The sequence below is a fragment of the Heterocephalus glaber genome, unplaced genomic scaffold, assembly GCF_053883595.1.
Source record: "Heterocephalus glaber isolate CG9 unplaced genomic scaffold, H.glaber_assembly_v1.0 deba00001524, whole genome shotgun sequence".
In the NCBI taxonomy this organism is placed as follows: Eukaryota; Metazoa; Chordata; class Mammalia; order Rodentia; family Bathyergidae; genus Heterocephalus; species Heterocephalus glaber.
In genome coordinates, this window is record NW_028258328.1 from 165544 (window position 1) to 192080 (window position 26537).

Sequence of the window (26537 nt, forward strand, 5' to 3'; positions counted from 1 at the left end):
GATTTCAAAATCTGAATTTGGCAGGGGATCACATTTCAACCATTACACTTAGTAACAGAACTACCATTTTCATCAAGGTGGCAATGTAGCCAGTCAAAAATACTTTTTAAGACTCAGTTCTGACAAATGAGATGGAAATAAAATTGTACTGTGTGGCACTAATGGGAAAAGCCATGTAGTTCTTCACTCTCTCCCTTTCTCCCTTCTTCCTATCATGCAAGAGGAAAAGCAGCCATTTTGCTACAATGAATATAAAAGCCAGGTGCTAAAATGGAGTAAGGAGTCAGAAGAAATCCAAGTCCACGATCATGTGTTTAAACCATTACACTATCTCTGGACTGACTCCTTTTCACCAGAGAAAAACAAACTTCCTATATTTAAGACTGGTTCTCAATCAGGAACATTTTCCCACCCACAGTGGACATTTGGCAGTGCATGGAGACATTTTTAGATATCATGACTGGGAAGAGTCTTGCTGGTTTCTGGTAGCGAGAGGTGAGTGATGCTTCTTAATGCTCTGCAGTGTCCAGGGTGACCCACAGCAAAGGATTGTCCACACAAAAATGGCAGGAACTAGCAGCTGTCAGGAAACAAATTGCACTTTTTCCTCTCTTTCCTGACCATCCAGCCTCTCGTTTCTTTTTCTCTTTTTTGGAAACAGGGATTGAATTCAGGACCTTGCGCTTTTGAGGCAGGTAGTGGCACCACTGAGCTAAATCCCTGGCCCCAGCCTGTCCTTTCTGTGTCTCCCTGCATGCCTGTTTTGTACCCTCCTCTCTGCTAACCAAGGCTCTTTGCTCCTTCTCCATACGGACATAACCAAATATAAAGTTCTTTCGCCTCTTGAATTCATGAGTCCTAATTTCAAACTACCAGAAGAAAACTATCTTGTATTTCTGAATCCAAACCCTTAAATTTCTGGAATAAAGCATGTGATTGTCCCATCTTCAGTCAGGCTCCAAATTAACTTTGCAAGCCATGTAGCTTGATATGGCTGTTGTGTCCCTGGCTTAGGGGATGGCAACAGCAGCTAGGAGAAGGAGGTCGCCTACAAATGGGGTCACTGACTGGGAAGACTATGCAGAGGCTATGTCCTTCAAGATGGGACACATGCCTTCAATTTTACATCCTTCCTAGCACCTAGGGCAGTGCCCTATAAACAATAGGTGCTCAATGAACAAATAAAGAGTGGATAAGAGGGCAGGAAAATAGGAAAATACTCTGTAATTAAGGGTCTGTGTCCCTGCAGAATTTACTTAGGAGTTGCAGGGCACTGGGATGGTTAGGACAGACCCTATTCCTCTCAACTTGCACAGATTCATCTCAGAAGTAGCACATGGTAAATACCCTCCACCACACCTGCCCCATGCATACATACTGCATATTTTTCCCTGGGTTTCCAGAATACCTTGACAGCTGTAGTATATGGCTGTATGTCCACTGAATGTTGCTTCAGATTAACATTTAGACTCATTGCTTTAAATGTAAAGTTCTTTACCTTGAAAGGTCTCAGAGCTTGAATAAAAATGTACTGAACATATTATTTAAAAACAACAATAGTTTATATTATTTAAAAATAAATATGTCTGATGCTCCCCAGCTTTTTGGACACTTTGGATAATTTATAATTCTCTCTGTAAATCCTCACCAGCCCCCTTCCACCCACCTATTTGGAGCTAAGACTCTTCCTTCCTATTCCCTAAGGCCATTCTCCTACCACCTCTCCATATGTGTCTGTTTGTCCCATTATCAGGCATCTGCCAATTAACTGACTAGATAAACAGGTTCAAGAGTGTTTCCAGCTGGGAATGTGTTTCCTTTTCTAGCCCAGGGCATGGTCTATGTTTTATTAGGGGTCTTGAAATGATGTAATCTCAGGACTGAGAGGAGGCAAAGGTCTCCTTCATTGATGCTGGTCAGTGGGGAGGAAAATTTTGATTGATGGGCTTTCTCTAGGACTACAAACCTTAAGAATAATCCCCATGTGTTGAGCAGCTACAGGTGTCAGATATTAAATACTGTGACGTACACTTCACAAACATTGTCACAACCATGATTGTTCCTGCAGGCTCTGCCCCCAACCCCAGGCTTTCCAAAGAAACCCATAGAGGGCCTCCTCCAGTATTTCTGTATTCTTCTATAGTCCCATAGGAGTCTATCAGAATCAAAACTTAAGGCCAGACCAAGAGTGGTGGCACATGCTTGTAATCCCAGCAGTCTGGAAGGCTAAGTCTCTCAAGTTTGATCCCAGCCTGGGCATTAGCAAAGCAAGCAAGCAAGCAAGCAAACAAAATCTCTATGCCAAGCCCGAATTCTGGCTCTTTGCATTTCCTAGAAATATCTAAGAAAATTTTTGCAAGTCATAAGTACCTTAGTGTTAAATGTAACTATTAAATTCACTGCCATGACAAAGCCTTGGCAAATGAAGAATCTTTTTGGAAGTAAAATAAATTTCAGTTCACTTGTTTTCCTGTTTCTCTACACTTTTCTACACCATCCTCTCAGTGTTTGAAAGGGAGGTACATTCACATGTCAAAATTTTTCCAGAACTCAAGTTAAAAATCTAAGAAGAATTTGTTAAACTGAAATTCCTGCCCCTTCCTGAACATCTCCGGTGGATTTTGGCCTGTACTTTTCTTCTAGAGGACCGCAGGCCTCTGCAGGACATTTTTTGGGGGGATGAAGGGGAGCAAGATGTAGAAAGAGCTAAGGATATATGTCTGTCTCATCATTGGAAACCTGGCAATAGTCAAAATATCTGAGGCAAGAAATGAGCCAAAATCTTCAGTGAGTCCAGCAGCAATAAACTTGATAATAAAGCCTACATATTTAATTCCAAAGCTGTGTGAGTCTGTTTGACTGAGAATGTGCACGGCCCATATATGCAATTTGCATAGCAATTTGAGGAATGTGAGGGTGTGAAATATTAGCAACTCTGTATAATAACTAAGGGAATTTTTGTTGTTGTTTCAGAGTTTTTAAAAACTGTTATGGAGCTTAAAAAGTGCTGAGGAAGACATTCCCTTTGTCATTCTTTAGGTTTACAAAATTTTATTTTAGACCAGGAGACATCAAAATTTATAATGAGTGCTTTGGTCAGAGACAAGAAGGCTGTAGTTTTTGATTATAGCTACAAATGTTTTAATAGCTAACATAATTAATCATTAAGAGAAGTAGTTTTCCTTTACATGTAGAAGAGCAAACCTGTAAGGAAAAAAAAAAAACAAAGGATGATCTTTCATAAGACACCAGCTCTTTAAGTGAGATTAGTGTCCATCAGCATAGTGAGTGTGGAGATGAGGGTTTTAGGGAAGTGTCTCATAAAATGGTTTTTGCCCTCAGAGAGTCATGGTAAAGAAAACGCTGTGCTGTCTTTAACTAGTGCTATTCAAAGCTGAGGCACAGGAGAAGAGTCAGACCCAGGCTCTATGCATTTCCTCTCTGGTTTGCAGACATGGCTTGGACTTGCAGGAAATGTGCCCCAGACAGAAGTTGTCCCCTTGTTAGCAGCGAAACAAAAGGGACTAAAAGGTGCTCAAAAGGGTGACACACTAATGCATGAAGGAGCAAAGAAAGGGATGCGGCCAGCTAGATTCATTTCCTTTTTTGATTTTCGGGAGGCCAACTTTCATTTCCCCCAAGAACATGCGGAGTTGGCATGGGAACTCCCAGCATGGCCAGCCCCTGGTTGGAGCTGGGGACAAAACTCTGAGGTTCGGGGAAAAATGAGAAAAACACAAAATGCTGTAAACTCCTCAGATCTAATGGCATTCTACCTTGAGGCTATACATTTTATGTGGGTGGACAGTGGATTTTGTGTCAGGCAGTGTAGTTAGAGGTGGGGTGTGTGTGTGTGCTCGCGCATAAGAGTTGTTTTGTACACATATCTGCATGTGGTTGTGTGGTCTGTGTTTTGTTAGCAAGAATAAAAGTCATGGAGGGCATTTGGATGCACAGTGGCTGGACATGCAGCTATTTTTTCTTTTTTGCATGCTTGGCTATAAATGTCCAGAGGAAGTGAGTCCACATGGCTGATGACCTCATTTCCACCATTTCTCTAAAACCCAGCCAGCCATGGAGGAGTCATGGCTGCCAGTCATATCCTGGGGACTGCCAGGAAAGGATGAGCCAAGGGGCTCCCAGTCGCAGATAGCACCACAAGCTGCCCAGCCCCACTCCACCCCTGTCCTAGGTTGCAGTTGACCACATCATTCTTCAGGCAGTAAAATGAGGTGATAAGTGTCCCCAAACACAAAGAGCTTGAGCTCAGGGGTCCAGCTGGCAGGGAGGCAGCATTAGTTCCACACAGAAAAATCCAAATGTGACAGTGATAGAGGTTTCTCATGATCATGCCATGGAAATCAGTCAGTCAACAAGATCAGCACAGTGTCTATTATTGATGAGGTTTGCCAAATCAGAGATAAATTGATTGCTTTATCTTGAACCAGTGACAATGATAAATGACTTTTATTAAATCAATAGATCAATTCAAAGCCAATAAGTCAAGACATCCAAAAGTCAATCAAAGCAATGTATTACCACAGTGAATCCACAGGTCATCTTCCCTGGGAGTGGAGGCCTGTGGACACCTTAGCCTGTGGATATGCAGGGTGAAAGTCACATTCTCTTCCTCTCTCTTTTCATTCCTTCAATTTCTCAGAAAAGCAGAAACTCAGTACAATGTGCAGTTCAATGCATTTTATGTGTATGGTTTACAGAGGCTATGTATACTGTGGAATCCTGGGAAAAGAAACTCTCCATGATACAAAGTACCCTATACCAATAAAGCCCTGTTCAGTCCTTGATATTATCACCATTTGACAGATTAGAAAACTGAGGTTCCTGAAAGGGATAAGTGAATGCTAGAAGTGGGAAGGAGGATCACAAAGCACAGATAAGTACTGACTACAGAAGTCCTTGGAGTTCCCCTCCTGTGGCCAGGTGGAAGGGAAGTGGCAGGCCCAGGATGCACTCCTCCACTTTGAGGCCAGTCATTCTTGATGCACACACACATACACCATCCTCCACATGCAAAACCACACAAACTCACATGAAAACATAAGTGCACTCACACATAAACACACACACTCACACAGATCCTCATATACTGACACACACACATATATAAACACAAATCACACAGATGTACACACTCACGTAAACAGACACTCACATACACACACACACACACACACACACACTTAGACAGGCCTCCAGGGCCATTCCCTTGTTGCTCTAACCCCGCTCGGCCCTTCTGCACGTCAGGCTCAGACCACATGGTGGAGACTACAAGGCACCATCGCTTCTCCACTGGAGGACTCAGGAGGGAACAGAGAACATGGGGAGAGGCTATATGGATACAGTGGCAAGTACAAAAAAGCACCAGATTCTGAGAATGGCCTTTCTGTGTATTAAAGAGAAATCAACATTTATAGAGGATTGGTTGAGTCTGGGAAGAACACTGCGACCTGATCATCAAGGAAGAAAAGGAAAGACAGTAACAGTTTTTTAAAGTTTGTATCTGGAAAGAATAGATCTTTGAAGTACAGGCTGGGTTTATTAAATACAAACTGGAAACTTAAAAGTATTAGTGAGAGCATTATAGAACTCACAGATAAAGAGACAAGTATAGGTATTATAGTCTATATTTCTTCTGCAAAGTCTCTCACAAAGGGCCAGTGGCTCTCTCTTTGAACAGTTTGTTCAGATTGACGTGAGTCTCAGCTGTTGGATGGGACTCCACAGGCAGAGTTGTGTGGGTTCCTATCTAGCCCAGGATGATGCAAGTGAATATATTCTGGCAGAAGTGGCCTGGGAACACTACAGGGTTCCACGTTTAAAACTGCTAACTGTAAAGAAATGTCAAATCCTAATCAGGCAGTACCAGCTTTTTTTGTTAGTTCACTGTGAAGGTTACATGTTTAACAAACTGAAAAATCACGGTCTTTAATTGAATATACATTGTGCTCAAATAACACTTTATACACATGTAAATAAATAAGTTGTTAAAGCACACAGTACCTGAACCCAAACAGCATACAATCAAATAAAATAAGGAAAATAAGTATTGCAGAAACTGAAGAGATCTGTATTCCTTACAGTTGTTCATATGTGTCAAGGTGTTGCTATAATAGCTGGAGTCATGTGGAGTCATGAAGGAAATCTAACTCGAAAGCTTCTTGATGGAGTGTGATATACAGTGGGAGAGGTGTGGACTGTTGTCCAGGAAGAGGAAGGGAAGCCAAAAAGTACATTTTACATGAAGCAAGTTGTGAGGTAAAGAAGGGCCAAATTCTAGCCACCTGTCAGATTTAGGGCATAAGAAAGAAGAGCCAGGTTGGATTTTGTGTACAACTCTGATGGAGGGCTGTGAAGTCCATGACTGAGTGGTAGGTTTTATTTAAAGAGAAATCAGAGACACTGAGGCTTCAAGTAAAATAGTCTCATGATCAAGAGAAGCTCTGTAAACATAGGCTAGAGGGAAGGATCACCCAATGATTAAAGGAAAATGGAAACAGGTAACAGGAAGCAACTTTCCTGCCAGGTCACAGGTGGGTTGATTCTTGGAGATGAAGGAGATAACCCAGAAACTCATAGATAGCCCGGAAGTTCTAGTACAGGTTTCCAGGATATAGAAGGCTGCCTGGTAATTGGGAAATACAGAAAAGATGACTGTTCAAGGAAAACATAATGTGGATCTTGGAATTACATATGTTTAACTTTAAATACTAGAAGATTTCTAAGTAGAAATTTTCTACCTAAAATAATTCATTATTATCACTACAAAGAGCAACTGAACTTGGCCTGGATAAGGACAGTAGAATACAACAGTTTTGGAAGCATCAGTTTCCAGAACTCAAAGCTTTTTACCATGGTGGAAAGACACTGGTGTTACAGATGTGGTTTCTATAAGAAGCTGTCCAGTCTAGGAGCCCCTAGCCCATGAATGGGAGATCTGTGATTGTTTTGATTAAGGAGAAAAATGTCAATTATTGGACTGATGCCAAGTGACAAGCAGTCATTATTAGACTATGACAGGGTTCTTGTTCTTGACCAATTGAGCACTTTTTAAAAAAAAGTTATTAACATTCCTTTCCATTTTTTAATAACTTTGGAGGGAATAATCTTAGCTATACGAATAGTTGCAAAGGTACTACATTTCTTGCCATGTTTCCTTAGTCCCCCCTGCTCTTTCTCAGTCTATCCTTGTATCTGATGACCTTGACAACTTTGTAGAATGTCTCTCAGTTAGTTTTGTTGTGATAGTTTTCTTTTGAATAGACTGCAGATAATGGGTTTGGGGAGGAAGACCACAGTATCATTCCATCACATGGGTGCAAGGGTACATCCATCTATATGATATATTACTGATGCCATCAACCCTTGGTCACTGGTCTGAGGTAGTGTTTGCCAAGACTGGCCAATGCCAAGTGAATTTCCCCCTTCCCCTCTGCACTCTATTCTTTGGAAGAGAGGTGCTAAATCCAGCCACTCTCAAGGGCAGGGGCTGGGAGATGGGGGAAATTTCACTTCATGTCTTGGGTGAGGATGTATCTATGTAAATTATTGGAAATGCTTCTGTAAAGAGGATATGTCCCTTTCTCTTCCATCTATTTATTTATTCAATCATTTTTCTCTGTCAATATGTACTCATGTATCTTCATTTTACACTTTGGGTTATATATATTACAGTACTATGTTACATATGCTTTTGCTCAATTTTTTTATAGCTTTGGCTGTTGGGAGCTTGACCAGCTGTCTGATGAGCCCCCATTCTTACATAACTGAACCCTTCCTCACTTTGTGCAACTATGAGATGCTGCAGGCTAGTCTTGGGTTTTCCTTGGCCGTCTTAGAAAGCCATTTCTCCATAGCACCTTGGTACCTTTCATTGGAGAACTGGATTTAGAAACCAACATGTGAGCCCAGAATGTGTTTAGTACTGCTGGAATGTCCCTGCTCCCAGGCTTTCTCAGAGGACAGAGTGAGGACACACTTGTGTGAATATCATTAAGGTTTATATACATGACATCAAGGCCTCTGATCCAGCAGGCCTTCCCCTAATATATCTGTACCTTCTCTCTCCACCATAAGGAAGCTGGCTCTCACTATTCTTTACTTATTTGCTTGACCCCAGTGCACGTATAAAGTTGTACCCTTACTGAACACTTCTGTCTATAATTCTGACACACCAAATATTCATGAATTAGATGTGAACACAATAAAAACTTGGAAGAAATGTAAAGGCTCATAAAAAAATTGGGGTTCAAAAAAATTTTAACAATCAGATAGGAAAATGAATCCAAGCAAAAATATGAAGTAACATAATACATAAGAGTTGAAAAAGAAGTAAATGACATAAGTAGAGAATATAGAGATCAAGCTTACCAGCAATTTCTATGAGAGGGGAAAGAGGTGGAGGATTTGGTTGACCACAAGCAAAGAGTATGATGGTGTTGCTAAACAAAACCAATGGATGAAAATAGAATATTCCAGTAAAGGCTTCCTGGCCTATGCACAGGTCAGACAACATTGCTCAGATACAAACATTTATATTTGTCCTTTAAAAGAGTGCATAGGGAGAGGGAGGGGAGCCATGTAATAGGGATAGGATCATACTCCTAAAATACTAGCAGGGATTAGATGTACCCTGTGTTGCTCCAAGGAACAGAACTAAGACCAGGGAATAGACAGGGGAGGGGCAAATTATTTATCCCATATACTCCCTATTTGTGGGATACCACAATTTTAGCACAACTAAAATCCATGGGACTGGAGGGCAATAATAGAAGTCATATCCTATAGGAAGCTGCAAGAAAAAGCTAGAAAAGATAGCCCCACTCACCTGAGTTGTTCATGACAAAGCTTCTGTGAAAAATGAAATGAGGAACCAAAATGAAGGAGGTCAAGGGGCCAGGAGAAGAAGGGCTGGAGGAAACTCTTGAGGATTAAGCCTCACGTTTGTTCAATGCCAACATTTTTTCCAGAAATAAAACGTAATCCCCATCAAGAGAGTCTCACATAGAATTGGTTAGGCAATATTAGAGAGGTGGCTGCCAATGACCATGCAATGCAGACACACCATGTTCAAGAGAGATAACTAAATCCTGGGAAGGGATACCTAGGTTCTTCTGGGTTCAGAAGGCAACCTAAAAGGGTAAGCTGCCAGGGTCCTAAGAGAGTAAATAATAGTAATCTGAGAGTCAAGATGCTCAGGATAAAATGGCATGCCAAATCACACTGGCCTGTGTTTGACTCAATGTGCCATAGAGGTTGCTTTCATTCTTTTACATATATGTTTTTAATTTTTTTAAAAAGATAATCTTACAGACCACAACACAAAATTGAGGCCAGAAGTTGAGGATTTTAATGCTGCCTTGACAGCTACCTTTCTAAGTGTTGTTGCCAAGTCCCTGGCTTCCATGAGCTTCAATTTTTCAATCCATTAATACAAAGGAATTGAATCAGGAGATTTCTGTGGTCTTCATCCAGCTCCAGTTATTTTTAAGAGAATCCGTTATTTAAGACAAGACAGTATAAGTGTTACTTTCCTGGAATATAATTGAGCTCCTTTCTCAAGCAGGGTATAGATTCTTTGATATCTTTGTTAGCAAAAGGAAAATGGATTGAAACACACAAAACAGCAGTCAGCATCTGACTCTCACAAGTGAGTGGTTCAAACCATGGGGAAGAGAGAAAATATAAATGGATTCAAAGTTTACAAATAAAAGCTCTGAAACTGAGAGCCTGTATCAGTGACAGCACTTCTCACTGGATGGACTGGAGGCAAGATGGACCAGACATGAGGTCAGTGTGAGATGACAAAGAATCTGGGCACACAGAAGCCAGGACTATTTCGGTTTACACAGGGAAAGACATCCTGTTGTGGGGTATTATATTCTGTGTGGGGGCCTCGGAGCACAGAGACAAGAAGGACTACCAAGGGAAGAGAAGGAAGACAGAAAACTGAGGGCGATTCCAGGAGCTGAATCACATGTGGGTTTAGCCCTGGGCCTGGCACTTGCTATACACTGGCAAATGTTAGTGAAGAAGAATGTAAAACTAATAGCAAAAAGGAAGACAGGCAGATGAGGAAATGTTTCATTTGTAGAATGTGAATGAATAGATGTCCAGGGTGAGACTAGCCCAATTTCATGTATTATATGCCATTTGCAAAGATATGTAACGCCAATACCTGGACCAAGATTCTGAGCAGAAAATTTTAATAAAAATAAACTATGCCAAATCACAAATGGAAAATACACACTGGTTACCAGGGAGCAGTGAAATTACTTCCCAAAAGGAGTAGGAGCAGCTAAGGACACCAGCAGAACAGTGCTGGAAATCCCCACTTCCATGTGGAGGGAATCAGGCCCCAGTATCCATAGGCTGCCTAGTCTGATTCCTGGGTCCTCTCTGTGCCCAAACAGGTCCGCATTTGTCTCTGGCATTGGCCAACCATGTGGCCAGACTAAAGTTGCAAGAGAGGACATATCTGTGACCTCAAAGTTTCCTGAGTACCCTAAAGGTCTAGGGTTTGAGGAAGACAGTAATTTAAAGTGGGAAAAAAAAGAGCTTGAGTTTAGAAAGCTTTGATCTTCCTGTTACTCTGTCAGCAAACCTCTTGATCTACTAAGGTGGACAAAAAAATGAAATGATGAGGAAGCTGAAAGAGAAAAGTCATGTTCTTTTGAAACAAAACAGTAGAACAAAATTTACTCTTAAGTTTGGCAATTTTAATGTATGTTAAAATAACTAAATAATAAAGGAATGTACGGAAATAACACGCAAATAAGATAAAGGCTTGCTGGACTTTAGCACAACCGAATGAGCTCAGACACATGGAAGAGTATTACTCCAAGAGAACCTTGGGAGGCAGAGGGTGGAGATGGACCTTTGTCAGGCACTTTCCAAGACCAGATGTGCAATCGATGGGCTTCTCTAGCCCTGAGCATGTTGGAAGCCAGAAAGTGAGGATGAATTCTAGTTTGCAGGTCAGGAAACCAAGTCTCAGAAAAGCAAGTCATTGGCTCAAGTTTCACAGCTAGTAAGCAGAGGAATGGAGTCTCAAATCCAAGTTGGGCTCCTCAAGCCACTCTTTCCACTGTATCCATGTGCCTAAATGATGGGGTAGGATAGAATTGATCTTGGAATGTGTCAGCTGTTGATGACAACAGCAAGAAAGTATGAAATCCAGACTTGGGAGGCATTCTGTTGGACGGCAAGGTCCCTGTCAGGTTAGACTCACTTTGAGAAGAGTGTGACTCCAGCAACCATGAGTTCTCTCTCTCTCTCTCTCTCTCTCTAACCACCTCCCCAGAAAGACCAGCCCTACGGTGAGGGGACACCTCCTGCCAAACACAGCAGGTGCCTCTGTTCACTGCAAGTTTGTGCAGGGAAGAGGGCACACCTGCCTTCCACTTGCTCCCTTTTCTAGATTTTTGAATGGACGGTGATGGAAGCCCAGGAGCAAACATTTAAGAAAGGCTTCCCTGGCTCTTTGTTAATTTGGAACTAAGAAAGTTGTTAAATCCAAAGCCTAGGTGGATGGCAGTCCTAACCAAATGGGGAAAAGGAGATGCTGTTGGGTCTATCTTGCTCCTTCCAGCTCCTTTTGTTTTTCATCCTTTTTTCCTTTCCTAGTAACAACAGGGCTGCCTGTGTAATTCTAAAGGTAAAAAATTTTATCTTCTCTAAGTTGTATCTTGCCACAAGCATAGGGCTGGAGTAGAGTTAACTCTGAATAAGAATGTCATGGTTAAGAGCTTTCTAGTCTGATAACACTAATATTTCCACACCAAATTAGCAAGCTCTGGAATACCACATGGTCAAATGAAAATCTTTTGTAGACCCAAGATGATCCCAAACTTTGGGTTGCAAAGCCTTCTGTAGGCCCTGGCTCATTGGACAGAACCTGATCTAATTTCCAGCCTTGACCACGTGACAAAATGTGACATGGTAAAAGTCACCTAATCTCTCTGTGCCTCAGTTCCAGAACTAAGTCTGGAATTTTCATGACCCAGTTTTCAGAACCCAGGCTGCAACCCCTTTAGTATGACCTTCAGCATTAAGCCTGGACACAAGTAATTAAATAGCTCATTACACATCAGTATAATGAACAAATGAGTGCCAGTCGAGGCTCCAAAAACCATTTCCTTTCCTTTCCTTAAAAACTGTGAAAGAACAATCAAAGGCAAAGTTCTGCAACCAAAAACTGGATACTTTGATTTACTGTCATTGAACAAGCTGAAAAATCTTACTAAGCGACACTTGAACCTTTTAAGTATCATCGTGTGGTAATAATGACCTCTCATGCATATTTATGCACTTAGCTTTATAATAACCACTTGAAAGGCTAGGATTTTTACCCCTAGGGAATGAAGCTATGTGAAGTGAAACAAAATATTCCAAGTTCAAAGGTCCAAATATATAAAATACAAAATGTTGGAATTCCTTCCACAAGTAGAAAGTGTCTTGGTGCTTGACAAGCCCACGTACTTACAGACTCAGGGAACAGGTGGGCACTCGAGCAACCCTTGAAGGCTGGGGAATTCTTGCCTTGCCCCTACCAAGCATTCTTTCTGAAGAGGCTGGCCCACCTTGCTGAAATGTGTGCAATGTATCTGGGTCTAGACAACCTTTGGAGATGGAGAAGCTGGTTCTTGGTTAAGTACTTAACAAGAATTCCAAAGAGGCCTCACAGCCAGAGTTACTTCGCAAAGCCTTTCTGTCAGTTCCTCAATGTCATTCATTACCCTCTCAAAGTAAAATCATATGACCCCATTTCCTCCGTAAGTTAATTATTTTATTTTTTTGTATGAGGGAAAACACTACTTTTATTGTTAATTAATATGTTAAAATTAGGTTATACCATTCTGGACATGTAAAATTGAATTTAGTACTTTCAAATATATTTTTTAAAGGCAGCTAAAAATAAATGCATTAATCTTTTTTTATTCCAACTGAGCATAAATTTCCTTCCTATGAAACTCCATTTTTTCCTGCTGTTATAAATGATATAAATGCCATTTATTTTCCAAAGGGAGGGGGAAATAATAATGAGGCCTTGTGTTCATATTTCAAAAGTTAGTTGTTTAATAGTTGAAAAAAAGAAGAATACAACAAAAGAGAGGAAGATTCATGCATAAAATTTGGGACCAAATTTTGGTCCAATTTTAAACTGAAAATAGAGAATTCTGTATATTTTTGGATCAATGTCAGATACTTAAGGTTTTTGTTTTTCCCTAGATCAAAGTGAAGATATAATAGGAAATTCAGAAATTTCTCTTCTTGAAGACATGCAGAGACAACATGCCCATCCTAGAGAAAGACAAGCATGAAAGATTCATCAGACAGTGGACACAAAATGACTTCTTGATTCTCTCTGTTCTTCCTTCTCTAATGAAATTCCACCTAATACATCTACCACAGCACACTGTTAATTACTTTTCTATTTACTTAGTAGACCTTCAAGTGGAAAGCAATCTATTGCCAGGGAATTGTTTGACTCCAATGCTAAATAGAAGGCATTCTGATTCTGTGAGGTTGGAGACAGCTGAGCTGAACTTTTATCTCATTGCCATGTCAAATTAGCACCCAGCAGATCCTAGGTACAACAAAAAATTTTTTTCTACCTTCACTACAAAAGACCAATAGTTCTTAAAAGTCAATAAAGTTAAGCTGGAGTTCTCTGGTTCTTTTGCCCTGAAAATTATAGAAAGGATTAACTGTAGAGTTTACACAGTGAGAAGGGGGAGTCTTTATGACAAATCTAACTGTAAGACCTTGACCTTTAAAATCCATGATGTAAAATACACTTCTAAAAATGTGCTCAGACTCACAGAGCTGAACAGAAGAGTGAGTTCATGTCTAAATACTTATGAAATCTATGTTCCACGTCGAGGATGTGGCTTTATTCTTCTGCCCCAGGTTTTCATCAAGCAAAAGTGTGATGCTGGCCACATTAACACGGGCCTAACCTGCCTTCACACCAGGGTCACTTGGGGGTCAATTCAAAGGAAAACAAAAGCAAAGATAAGGCTCAATCCTAATCGCTTTGGGCTTTCAGGCACTAGGGAAGAAGTAGCAGCTGGCGAAGAAGTTCCAGCTGAAGGCATTTATTTGAGGCAAAGGGGAAGGAGCCTAAATCTGATGACAAGGAGAGATCAGCTCCCATTTCTCTTCCCTCAAACAAGACAGCAAAGTCTTTGACTTATAGATCTCTTGCTACTGAAGAGCAGAAAACAAGGCCCTCTCTCCATTTCGATCTCTTTTAATTATTTTGCTCTGCTTTTTGTTTTATTTTGCTTCTCCTCATTAAGACTGGTCTCTTTGTGGGACATTAAAACAAGCCCAGGGAAGAGATGCAGAGAGGAAACCAGAGCACTAGTAAGATAAGCTAGCCATTAGCATTCTGCTCCTGTTTCCATCCTTTGGTTAGACTTGTCTCTGTTCAAGATATCAGGTCCACTGAGTGACTATTATACAACTCATGCTGAGGGGACCATGTCAGGTGGAAGCCTGGAGATTTGAGGGTGTGTACCCTGGCCAGCCCTGACTCTGTTGGTTCAGTTGCCCCCATGTCAGCTCTGCTGTGGTCAGCTCATCCTGCCTCTCAGCCTCTGCCTCACTTGCAGCATCATGGCACCTGCACTCCTAGGCCTTCATTTTCTTTACTTTTCATTTTCTGAAACAAAATACCAAACACCCACAAGTGAAGGAAAGGAAAGGTTTATTTAGCTCACAGTTTGTAGAGGCTTCAGTTCATAGTTGTCTGGGTGGCATGGCAGAGGAGCATCTCAGAGGAGAAATAGTTCACGTCAGGCAGAAGTTGCAAGCAGCAAGTTCAAGCTTACTTAGCAGTTTCTTGCTGCCCCTTTTATATTCTGTCTAGTTTACCAGGCTTAGGGCAGGTGCCAAACCAATCAGTGGACTCATTTAGTAATCATACACCCTTTTAATCCCAGTATCACACACCCTGGATCCAGCCACCTCTGAAAAAGCCCCCACCTAGGACTGCATGAGGCTTTGGGGGACACCTAGACACAAGGCATAACACACCCTAAGACTTGCCCTGAAGTCCTTAGTAGCTCATATCTTTTTGAAAGATCTGCAGGACCTAGTGCTACATCCTGTGTCCCTGCTACTCTCTCCTTCTGAAACCCACTGAAACCAAGTGTCAGGCCCTCAGTCCCTTCTGAGGATTCCGTTCTATTTCCTCTCCCTCTCGTTCCACATTTGGTGTGGTGGGGACCCATTCCTCTTTCTTGCAAGTTCTGAGTTCTGGCTTTGCTCCCTGCTATATAGCAGGACTCTCTCCCATAGGCTCTGTTACCAAGGGTATTTTTAGGTTATTCATTAAAGCCTTTACATGACAGGAACATGTCCCACAAATTCCTCAAGACTCTTTTGCATCCAACATACCAAGGACTCTCCCCTACCCTTGACCTTGTCGATAAGGGTTGACACTATCTTATTGTGGGAATGTTACTTCTTTGAGGGCTTAGTTTCGCTCTCTTTTTTTCTCCCAGTGGGAGAGTCAATTATGCATCAGAGTCTATTAATCTTATAAATAGTTATGGAGCTGAAGAGGCTGAATCGAACAGCTGAGGTTTTAAAGAAGTTGGAGTACTGGGCCATTATTATAATGAGGTTCTGTGATGTATAATCATGTCTCTGGGTGACCAGGCACAATTCTTTAAGTCTGGGAAATTACAAATGACATGTAGCTGCTTTTTAAAATGTATACCAAGCAGCCTCTCCAAGGCCTGTGCTCATGACCAGTAGTATTCAGGTCCTCTCTTGGGAGTGGCATCTGCCCCTAGCTGCTTAAGCCAATCTTCAGGGCCTGCATCTCTAAGGTGGCAAACCCTGCAGACCAGAAGAGCCCTGAACTCCTCTTCATCCTCTTGTCCTCCCCACAAAGGGGCCAGGGAAAAGGACAGCCTGGATGAAGAAGAGGGATGTGCTGATGTCCTCTTCTACTAAGACCTGTTTGTTTGTATGTTTCTTATTTAGTCCAGTAGCCTAAAAAAAGGAGTTCATCTTTCTCCCCAGATGCAACAAACAGATGCTAGAGACCAGAGGCCTTGCATAGTCGATGAAAGATAAGTTATAAAATCTATAAAACTGCTGAAAGAAATAAGAATTTTAGCGAGTTCTAGGTTTTTTCCCCCCCAGGCTGCTCCTTTGATCAACTATGGGGAGAGGGGTAAAGTCAGTTGTGCATAAAATTCCATCTGTTATTATAACAAGGAATGAATGTGGTTAGAAGAAGAGCAGGAGATAGAGTGATATGTGAATTGTAATACTGACAAAGAAGAGATGGAAAATGGTACTAGAGATAAAGACAAAGCTGTCATAATCAATTAGCAGTAACTTTTTATAAAGATCTTGAAGGGGATAGGTTGTTTAGATTTTAATGTGTATCTTCAAAGTAATTTAGTAATCTATTTAAATGATGCTCCCTTTTACAACTCTCCATAATTTGATTACACAAACCATCCTCCAGCCCTTGGATATCCAAATGCAACATCAAAATGATTTTTTCCCATATTTTGGTAGAATTTGATGCTGGTTGCAGTGATAAGAAGTGACACAAATTACAGTCAGGCACCAGCCAGCCATTCATCTGGGCATAGAAATCATTCAGACTTCAAACAGCTGCTGTTGAAAGTCACCCTTAATAAAAATCCAGAACCCCAAAATAGAGCAATGACGGAGTTTTGCAGACAAATGCTCTTGGATTCTAATTCTGAGGCCACTAGGATGCTGAGCTTGCACATGAAATACTCAGTTTTTCAGTTTCCCCACCTGTGGACTGGAAATAATGAGACTTGCCCCACAGGAATGTTGTGAGGGTCAGTCAGTAATTGGAGTGGAGCCTCAGCAGAACATGACTGACTCTAACACTACCAGGACTACAGCTAGCAATAGAGATTTGAGTTATCCCTTTTGGCAAAGTTGTGTTTATCAAACAAAGATCAAGTGAGGTGGTAAAGCTGAGATTATGCCAGTGGCTGGAGATAACCATGATGTATTTTGGAAGAGTTGCCCTCAGGGAAGACCACCCTACAATGGCAGATGGTCCACCGATTCAACAATTCCTTAACTCTTTCTATGGATCAGATGTTGTATGAGTACTGAGGATTTAAGGATTTCCATTTAGAGTCATAATCTTTGACTTTCAGTTCATAGTCTTATGGGGAGGGCAAACAATTACACTACCATGAATTAGCACAGAACTACAGAATGGGTGCAGTTCTACAAAGTTCTAGTTCTGCCTGAGTCCAGATGTCTAGTTCTGCCTGAGGCAGGTCCAGAAAGCTTCCTGGAGGAGGGGATGTTTGGGTTGAGCCAGAAAAGAGGAGTAAGTTTGCTAGACAGATGAGCTAAAGAACCCATTCCCATTAAAGCAGTGGTTATTCATTAGGGGCAATATATCCCCGGGGTACATAAGACAATATTTGAAGATAAGTTTTATTACCATGACTTGAGATTGCTATAGGCCACTAGTGGAAAGAGGCTAGGAGGGATACAGCTACCATGCACAGGACAGTCCCCCAACAAAGACATACATCCCCATCCCCAAATGTCAATCATATCTAGGAGGAGACCTCCCCACCTAAGTTAGCAGGAAACCATATATGCAGAGTAGTGGGCATGAGAGCCCACAGGCTGCCTGAGAAATCCCTGGCCATTCAGCATGGCTTTAAGTGCAGAGGGTTGTTCAAGCCCAGATCAAGTCATGAAGACCTTATACTTTCCCATGACTGATACACAACATCTCACACCTATAGCTTAAAGGAGAAGTTTATTTTGGCTCTAGTTTCAGTGAATTCAGTTCATGATCATCTGGTTCCAAGGCAGAAACTGTATAATGAAAGGGCATGGTGGAGGAAAACTGTCCATTCCATGGCTGCCACTAAGCAGAAACAAAAAGGAAGAGCCATGACAAGAATATACCTTACTAGGTCACATACCCAGTGACCTGCTTCTTCCCATCAGGCCCTACATCTGAATAACATATCACCTATGAACTCATCAATGGATCAATACACTGATGAGTATGATGCCCCCATGATGCAATCACCTTCCAAAAGCCCCATCTTGAACAGGAAATTTTTGGGGGGACATCTTAGATCTAAACCATAATACTGACCATCAATAGCTAATGTTTGGTACTGTTTTTGTGCTCCTCAAATTTTCCCTGAAATAGTTCCAATGTCAGAGGAAATTAAACTCATTCCTCCATATTGGGTAATCACAGCCTAAAGCAGCTAAAATTCCTGTATTATCCTAAAATATAAAGTAAACTTTGCTCCCTTTTTTAATTCAAATAAAAAATACAGCAGTTCCTACTTATCCACAGTTTCATTTCCCATGGTTCAGTAACTTATAGTCAACTACAGGCCAAAAATATTACATGAAAAAGTTCAAGAAACAAAGTTTCTGAGTTTTAAATTGGTTATTGGTAGTATGATGAAAGGGTACACCATTGCATTCTGTCCCACCCTGGATGTGAATCATCTCTTTGTCCAGTGTATCCTTGCTCTGTACACTGCCAACCTGCTAAGTCATTTAGTAGCTGTCTTGGTTATCAGGTCAACTATCACAGTAGCACCATGCCTTGTATTTAGGTAACTCTTATTTTACTTTGTAATGGTGCCAAAGCACAAATTTTTATTACAGTATATTGTTATAACTGTTCTATTTTAGTATTAGTCACAGTTGTTAATCTCTTACTGTGCCTAATTTATAAATTAAACTTTATCATAGGTATGTATACATAGGCAAAACATAGTATATAAGGATTTTGGTACTGTCCTTCGTTTCAGAAATCTACAGGTCTTGAAATGTGTCCCTTATAGCTAAGAAGGCCGACTATAATGGTGTGGTCCTTTTACTCTAGAAGTTTAAATAAAAGTCAATAATTAAAGAAGACAAGCATGTATGTATAATTGAGGATAAAAAGCATACATGGACATGGGGAAGGTTGAAGAATTCTGAGCAAGAAGGCAGGGCAGGTATGTGAGTTCATGTCCACTGTCACAGACAGCTGTACCAGTGTGGGCCAATTCAAGAGTGCCAACAAAACTCATGTGCCCAAAGGACTGATTCATGATTGGTTGGCTTTGATTTTTTTTTTAAGAGATGAAAAAATGGGACCTCAGCATATTGTCCAAGCTGGCTTAAGCAATCCCTCTGCCTCAACCTCTTAGTAGCTGGGACTTACAGGTCCAATGCACACCCACCTTTGAGACCCAGGGTCACAGCTCTAATTTTGAGCTGTTCCCCAGCAGTGCTGCAATCAGAGGGGTGGGATCCACTTGCAGAGAGTGTGCTGGACGGAGACACTAGGAGCTTTCAAAGGCTCTGACTCCCCCACTAATTAGCTGAGTGACCAGAAGAAAATCCCTTTGCCTCTCTGACCCAGGAGTAATTGGGAGAAGAAGCAGCCCCGAGCTCCCAACTCTCACATTCTGTGCCTCCTGGGAGCAGGGTGAGCCTTCCTGGGAAGTGGTAACTCAATGGTGCGATCCAGGACACCAGCAGAGTACGGGCTGGCCCCTACACACCAAACAGAGCAGTTACAGGCTTGAGGCCCTGAGGAATTTAGCAGCCGAGAGTTTAATTTTCCACTTTCATAACTTCATTCCTTTGAGTCTTGAGACCTGTTTTGGCCTTTAAGAGTCCCTTATACAAATCTCCTGGATCCCTTATCAGCTAACATCTTAGGCTTCAGAGAACCTTTTAGTATGAATTAACAGGAATCAGACATAGGAGAACAAGAGAGAGAAGTCAGCATGCTTTACAAGAGTATAGTATAAATACTTTTAATATCTTTTCAAACACATTTGTCTTTCTATTTATTTAGGTAGTACACTTTCTCTGAGGTTCCAAAGCATTTCTCAAAATTAAAAATGGGTCTCTTTACCAAGGGCTTCATGCTTGAGCAAAAGGCACATGAAGAGAGAGGTCTCATTGGTACCACATGTCTTTTTTTTTGAAACAGGGTCTTGCTAATTCAGGCTGGCCTTGAATTCACGATGTAATCCTGGCTAGCCTTGGGGAACTCACAGTGATCCTCCTGTCTCAGGCTCTCAAATGCTGGGATTACAGATATGTGCCACCACGTCTGGCTTATTACCACGTCTTTTTTCTGCTCTCCAAAATCCATAGTTACAGGGCTTAGAAATGTCTTCTTTCCCAGTCACATGAAATGCAGAAAGTCTTTATTCCTCCAAGTCTATTCCCTCAGCTGTTGATTAAGGAGTTGAAAGAACTGACCTCCACAGCTCCTATATTTTATGATGGTAGGAGACAGGGTATGAGCTGGACCTCAAGGGTACCTAGAAACAGACCTCTCTGCTCAGTAAATACATGGAGGTAAAAGTGGGAGCTGCTTGTGCACATCTCTGGGTGGAAAGTGCTGTCATTGCTCAGTAATTACTTTTCCATAGGAAGGTGACCAAAACTGAAAAGAATGTCCCCATGGAAGAGAAGAATCCTGAGATCTCTGGGTAGAAGTGGATAGGGTAGAATCCCCGCCAGGAAAAAAGAAGAGAAAGCCAAGCAGGGAGAATGCGAGTCTTGCTAATATTTCCTGGACCTCAGGGAGCAAACCCCATAGTTATTCTACTGACACAGGGAACTGCCCCTTGTATACACAACCAGTTTTTCCTATGGAGCTGTTTTGTAAAATATGGTTTTCTCTTTTCATCCTAATATTTGCAGTAGTTATTCTTCAAGTAAGAAACACAATCATATCAGAACCGCGTCTATGAATAGTCCCATGGCCTGAGTAGGTGGCTCTTATGTCTTCTGTACATGAGCTCTGTGTACATGAGCTCAGCCAACAACACTTCCTGCTTGGATCAGTTGGTGGACTGTCCTGCATCCTCCAAGACTGGAGGGACCCTGGGTCCAGACATCCTTTTATAAGCCAGACCTGGGGTGAGCACCTGAGGTGACAAACCCACACCCTGCACATTCTCATTCCTGGACCTGGGAGGTTGGAGTCATATTGATAGACTTTTGATTATATTCAGCATTAAAAATGTACACTTGTTATATATAAAATATTCGTAAATTTGCCCAATTTCATGTTTTTATTGATTGGTTCAGAACAAGATGTACTTCAGTAATACAAGTCACACATATCATTTAAAACAATGTTTTTTTGATCATCGCTTTTGCTGAGATACTAGACTGCATCTGATTTTCAGGGAACATCACATCAGAACAAAGCTATGGGGGACCCCACTGGTAAGCCTAGCTTGCCCAGTCTCCTGGGTCAAGATCAAGCCTTCTCTGATGGCCCAGGCCTGCCTCTGGACTCCTCTTCTTGGCAGTCATGTGGGACTATGTTTACTCATAGCCAAAATGTGCTGACTACATAAGACATGCTGGGTGTATCTCTACTCTTCTGTGGATTATCTATGTTCCTCCCCACAGATCTATGATAAAGCCACCTTTATGGCCTCATTTCAGTAAAGACATGGAGGCACTAAGGGAGACACTTGCTGTACCTTCCCAGATTCAAACCCAGGCAGTCTGGATCTAGTGGCCAGGTTCTAAACCACAATGTCAACAGCTCTCCAAGTGTGCCTGGGGACCCTGGGCAGGATCCTTTCAGAGGATCTCTAGGCCAAAACTCCTGAATAGCATTAAATGGCATTTGTTTTTTTTTAACTCTCTAGAAGTATACAGTAGTGTCTATCCAAGGCTGCCTGGAGTGGAAATACCATCACTCTGACAACTAATGGAATGTGTACTAGCATGTTTTGGTGTCTTAAATAATGTCTCAGGCTTAATTTCTAATAAGGCCCATATTGATAGACACAAGACAACTCTTTGAGGTCCTCAGTTCCTCAGTAACTTTTAAAAGTGCAAAGAGGTCCTTAGATAAAAAAAAGTTCAAGTCACTGTACTGAAATATCCCACCTCCAAATCTGCTTCTGCTTTGGTTCCTATGGCCACCCAGGCTTTCTCTCTAGACCCTGCAGCCTGGAGCCCTGTTTCCAGTCCCAGTCCAACTGGTAGAACCCTGCACCCTTTGGCCACTTTCAGGCCACCTAACTGTCCAGTAGCACTGTCTTTACACCCGAGCTGGTGTAACTTCTCCAACTCCCAAATGCATCTTCAGGGGCTATGTCTGTGCCCTGGCTGGTTCAGGACTTATTTAATCTGGGCCAATAACATTAGTTCCCAGAGGGATCCAAAGCCTGAACTGGCCAATCATGTACTCCTTGAGGAATCTTAAGTTTTCCCTGGGAATCAGACTGACAATACTGAAATGGAGTGTGTTAATGGCTCGGGTAGAAAGGACAGAGTTCAGTGACTGAATCTGCTTTGGATTCTGCATTGGCTCCTGAGGTGGACTGTTCAGCTTTTCTGAAGTTCTCCAAGCTGCTCCAGTAGCTGTCATATACCCTTTTATCACTTAAGGTTGCATGGGAAAAAAAGCTTAATTAATAGGAAAAATTTAATATATGTTCCCTGGATTCCCCAGTCCATCTGCTTATAATAATCTACTAATTTACCTTTGGGCCCTATCAACCAGCAAATCACTGGCTCCTGCTTGAACCTGCCATGTGTTTTCATCACCGGGTATGCCCACCTGGCCATATGTCTCAAACCTGCCTCAACAGCCACAGTGATCTGCCTGCTACAGCAGGTGGTCCACTTCTTCCTCTGCCTTGCCTAGCACACACCTTCTGCCTCACTTAAGTGTTAAGATGTAGTCCATGTAGCCTAACCTCTGAGTGATCTGGGTTTCCTTCAGAATATTTTATTCTTTTGGCTCAAACTCCCAAAGAATTCTGAGCACCTCTCTCCCCCAAGTAGCCCAACTGACTGCCATAAAATCTTCTCCTAGAAACTGGCTGTTATGTAGGGAAGAGAAAGTTTAAATAAAAGCAAATTGACATGCACTATGATGCAACAGGAAAGATGCAAGAGTTGTGTGTTGCAGCTTGAGTATTCCCTCTCTGCCATTTGCTGCTGGGGTGGGGCGCTGGATCATGGCTCTCAAAAGGATACTATTCCCAAACCTCAGAAGCCAGGGAATGTGATCTTATTTGGAAAAGTGTCTTTGCAAATGTAATTAAAAAGTCTTGAGATCAGCCTGGATTACCCAAGAGGGCCCCAAATTCCATGAAGGAGGGTCCTCCTTATAAAGGACTCACAGAGGAAACAGAGAAGAGGAAGTCAAGTGACATTGGAGGCAGAGATTGGAGCTGTGAGGCTACAGGCCAAAGAGCACTGCAGCCACCTGATGAGGCAAGAACTTAGTCTCTGTAAGAGCTCCTAGAGGCAGTGCAGCCTTGGGGACCCCTTGGTTTTGGACTTCTCTCCTGCAGAACTGAGAGAGGCTCAAGCCTATGGTCATTTGTCATTGCAGCCTGGGAAGCAAATGCAACAGCTCAGATGGCAGTCCTGATGGTTTCAGGGCCTCCAGCTTGCCAGTAACCCTCTGCTTTCAAGAGGTGTCCACAAAGTGCCCTGGTGTGTTCCTGGCAACCCTGGCTGTTCATTATCAAACTCACTCTTAGCACAGGGACGTACTGTCCCTTACCCTCCTTGAAGTTTCTGAAGGGAGCAACCCTCCCTTGCAGGCATCTTCTGTGATGAACCCAATTCCTCTTTGACCCCACTGCATTCTCCCACATTCTGGAGTTGCCCACTGATGTTCACAGATCTCCTTGGTCCATGTAACAGATTCAAACTTGCTTTTGTTTTTGGTACAATTATCATGACCTATATGAGTTTCAGAAAAAAAAAAACAAACCTTCAAAAAACAAAAACCAAAGAGGAGTTTATCATTGAAATAAATAGTAGCTGAGGGCCGGAAGAACAGCCAGGCCTCACAAGCACCAGGAGCAGACGCTGGCTGATAAGCCTTTGGAGCCCAGGCAGTCACTTGACATCTTATCACACTTTCTCTCTGTTTGAATCATTTTTTTCTCTCTTTGCAGCCTAGCTGTCCGTTTCTTTGTCAAAGAGCTAATGATGGCCACCCACATATCATCAGTTCTCACTTGCCAATTCTGGCTCAGTTTAAGTAAGCAGAAAAGAGTTAGGACCTTAAAATCTGCAACTCCAAAGTTTTGGAAAGAATCTAATCAGGGACTTCCCAGATGAGACCAAATGGGTAGAAACATGTAGCACAAACATGGCAGATGGGGCTCACCAGTAGGGGCATGGGTGGCCCTCTGAGAAGGGGTCCGTGGGCTGATTAGGCATCACAGGGGTACAGAGGGACAGGATGATGATGTCACCAGGCGAACATCATGAGCTTCCCTGCCTTGAACCTCTGCACAAATGCTATAAGATTCAATATGGTGTACAGTGCTACCTCGGTTCATGAACTTAATTCTCTCCATGATTCTGGTCACAAACTGAATTGGGTGAGAGCCGAATCGAATTTCCCTGTAAGGTCAACATTGAACCTAACTACTGAATTTGATTTGGTTCTCATCCAACTTGGTTTGCAAACAGAATCATGGGTAGAATTAAATTCATGAACCAAGGCACCACTGTATATCCCACAAGGGTCCATCGTATTTGAAGGCTTAGTTCCCAGGATGGTGCATTTGAAAGATGGTGAAACCCTTGGGAGGTGGGGCCTAGTAGGAAGTCCTTAGGTCACTGGGATGTGACCCACAAGGGGTTATGGGATACCAGTCTCTGCTCATGTTGATGTGACCATTTCCTAGGCAAGCACTCCACCATCCATCCTCCACAGACCCTCACAGAACTGAGCCAGTGCAGGTACCATGCTCTTTAACCTTCAAAAATGTGGACTGAATAAATTTTTTCCCTATAGGTATCCTGCCACACACTGTATTTCACTGAAGGAACACAAAAATGATTAACACAACACAGAAGGCCAGCCTCCAAGGGCCTTTTTTTGACCTCACATGTGTTGTCACTCTTCTGCCTCCCTTTCCTTTGAATTATTCCCTACTAAACTCACACACATATGACCTTGTGCTAGGAAAACCATCCTGGCCTTGTTTGGCCTTCTTTCTCCAACCCTACCTCCTTCCAGCACCACTCATTGGGCTCATAACTTTTCCTTGATTCTCCACTGAAGCACGTTTGCTCACAAGCCTGCCCTCTGACCCCTCACTCTCTCTCCACAATGTCCTATTAGACACAGGAGCAAATGAGGGGAACACTAAGCAATGCAGCACAGCACGCCCCTCCTCACCTCAGGAGGATGTTAGTTCTTCATTCTCAAGATGAAGAGACAAACTCAAGGTTAGAATCTCTATGAATGGACACAAAGTTTTATTGTTTTCCAGATTTTGACCATGAGGTAAGCAAAACTAAGCTAGGAAATTTGAAAACATGGATTTCTACCAAGCCACCAGGAAAAATGAGAAAGGTCAAAATAAATGAAGACTGATTTATAAATATACATGTAATTTCTTTCTGTAAAGACTTTTCATCGCTAAACTATAATTTGATAAATTGTTAAGATAGATACAGATATAAAGAACAAGAAGTCTCATTCTAGGCAGATGTCTAAGCACACATGCCCAGACCCGTGTTCATCCACATCATCCCGATATGAGCATGCAGGGGGTCAGGGGTTGCACTGTGGTCCTCATGGCCCAGATGTCAATGCCATCTATGCACCTCCTCGGTGTACACTGGGAACTCCAAAGAAAATAAGGTATTTTTGTTTTACATACATTTTTTTTGTTGTTGTTGTTGTTGTTTGGTACCGGGGATTGAACTCGGGACCTTGCACTTGTGAGGCAGGTGGTGGAACCACTAAGCTAAATCCCCAGCCCTGTTTTACATACATATGTTGTATAGTTAAACACACAGCGCAAAATTTAAAATCTGAGTTTCCAAGGAAGTGAAAGAAGCAGAGCAGTTAGTGGGGAAATGTGAAGCACTGTGCCTGAGGCAGCTCAAGTGGGACCCCTGAATTTCCAGTCTCTGCCACTGCTGTGCCACGGTTGGCTGCTGCTGTATAATGGAATTGGAAAGTGCCTCCCAAGCAAAGGGCAAAGCACCCTGGTAGGTGTGAAAATGAATAATGATGAACCCCAGGCTTAGTCCTGGTTGGATAAAGATAAATAAAATTAAAATTCAGAAATTTGCTTTAAATGGGTTGTTAATTGCTGTTGAGCTTTAAATATTTGAGTTTATTAATTTCTCCCTCACCCTCTGAATTATATTTCAGCAACATTCCCCTGTTATTAGACTATTAAATCAGACATATCAAAAAGGAAGCATTTATTTATATCTTCAGAGACATGTACATCTAATTAAGATAGTGTTACTGTGCATATTTTATATTAGGCAAATGCTGCCTGTGATTTCCGTCTAATCAGCTCTGAAGGGCCTTAATAAGTGTTTGGGAGATTGGATAAAGGCTGGATAAAGAGGACACCCCACATCTTTTTGAGCTGTGATTTTTCAAGAACCTTCACCTGAAGTAAATAGCTATTCCCAGACATTGTAACACCTCCTCTACAAAGTTATAGAATCTAACATGGTGAGCTGGAATGTTTGTG

The 26537-nt window shown here is 42.0% G+C and overlaps 1 long non-coding RNA gene across 2 annotated transcripts in view; it reads right to left on the reverse strand.

Moving 5' to 3' along the window:
* LOC147824916 (uncharacterized) overlaps window positions 1–26531 on the reverse strand; it is a 187405-nt gene extending 160874 nt beyond the window's left edge. For both annotated transcript variants that reach the window (XR_015441615.1, XR_015441614.1), the window contains exon 1: window positions 1–26531. This exon is cut by the window's left edge. This is a non-coding gene — a long non-coding RNA (uncharacterized LOC147824916).
* Window positions 26532–26537: the final 6 nt, after the last annotated feature.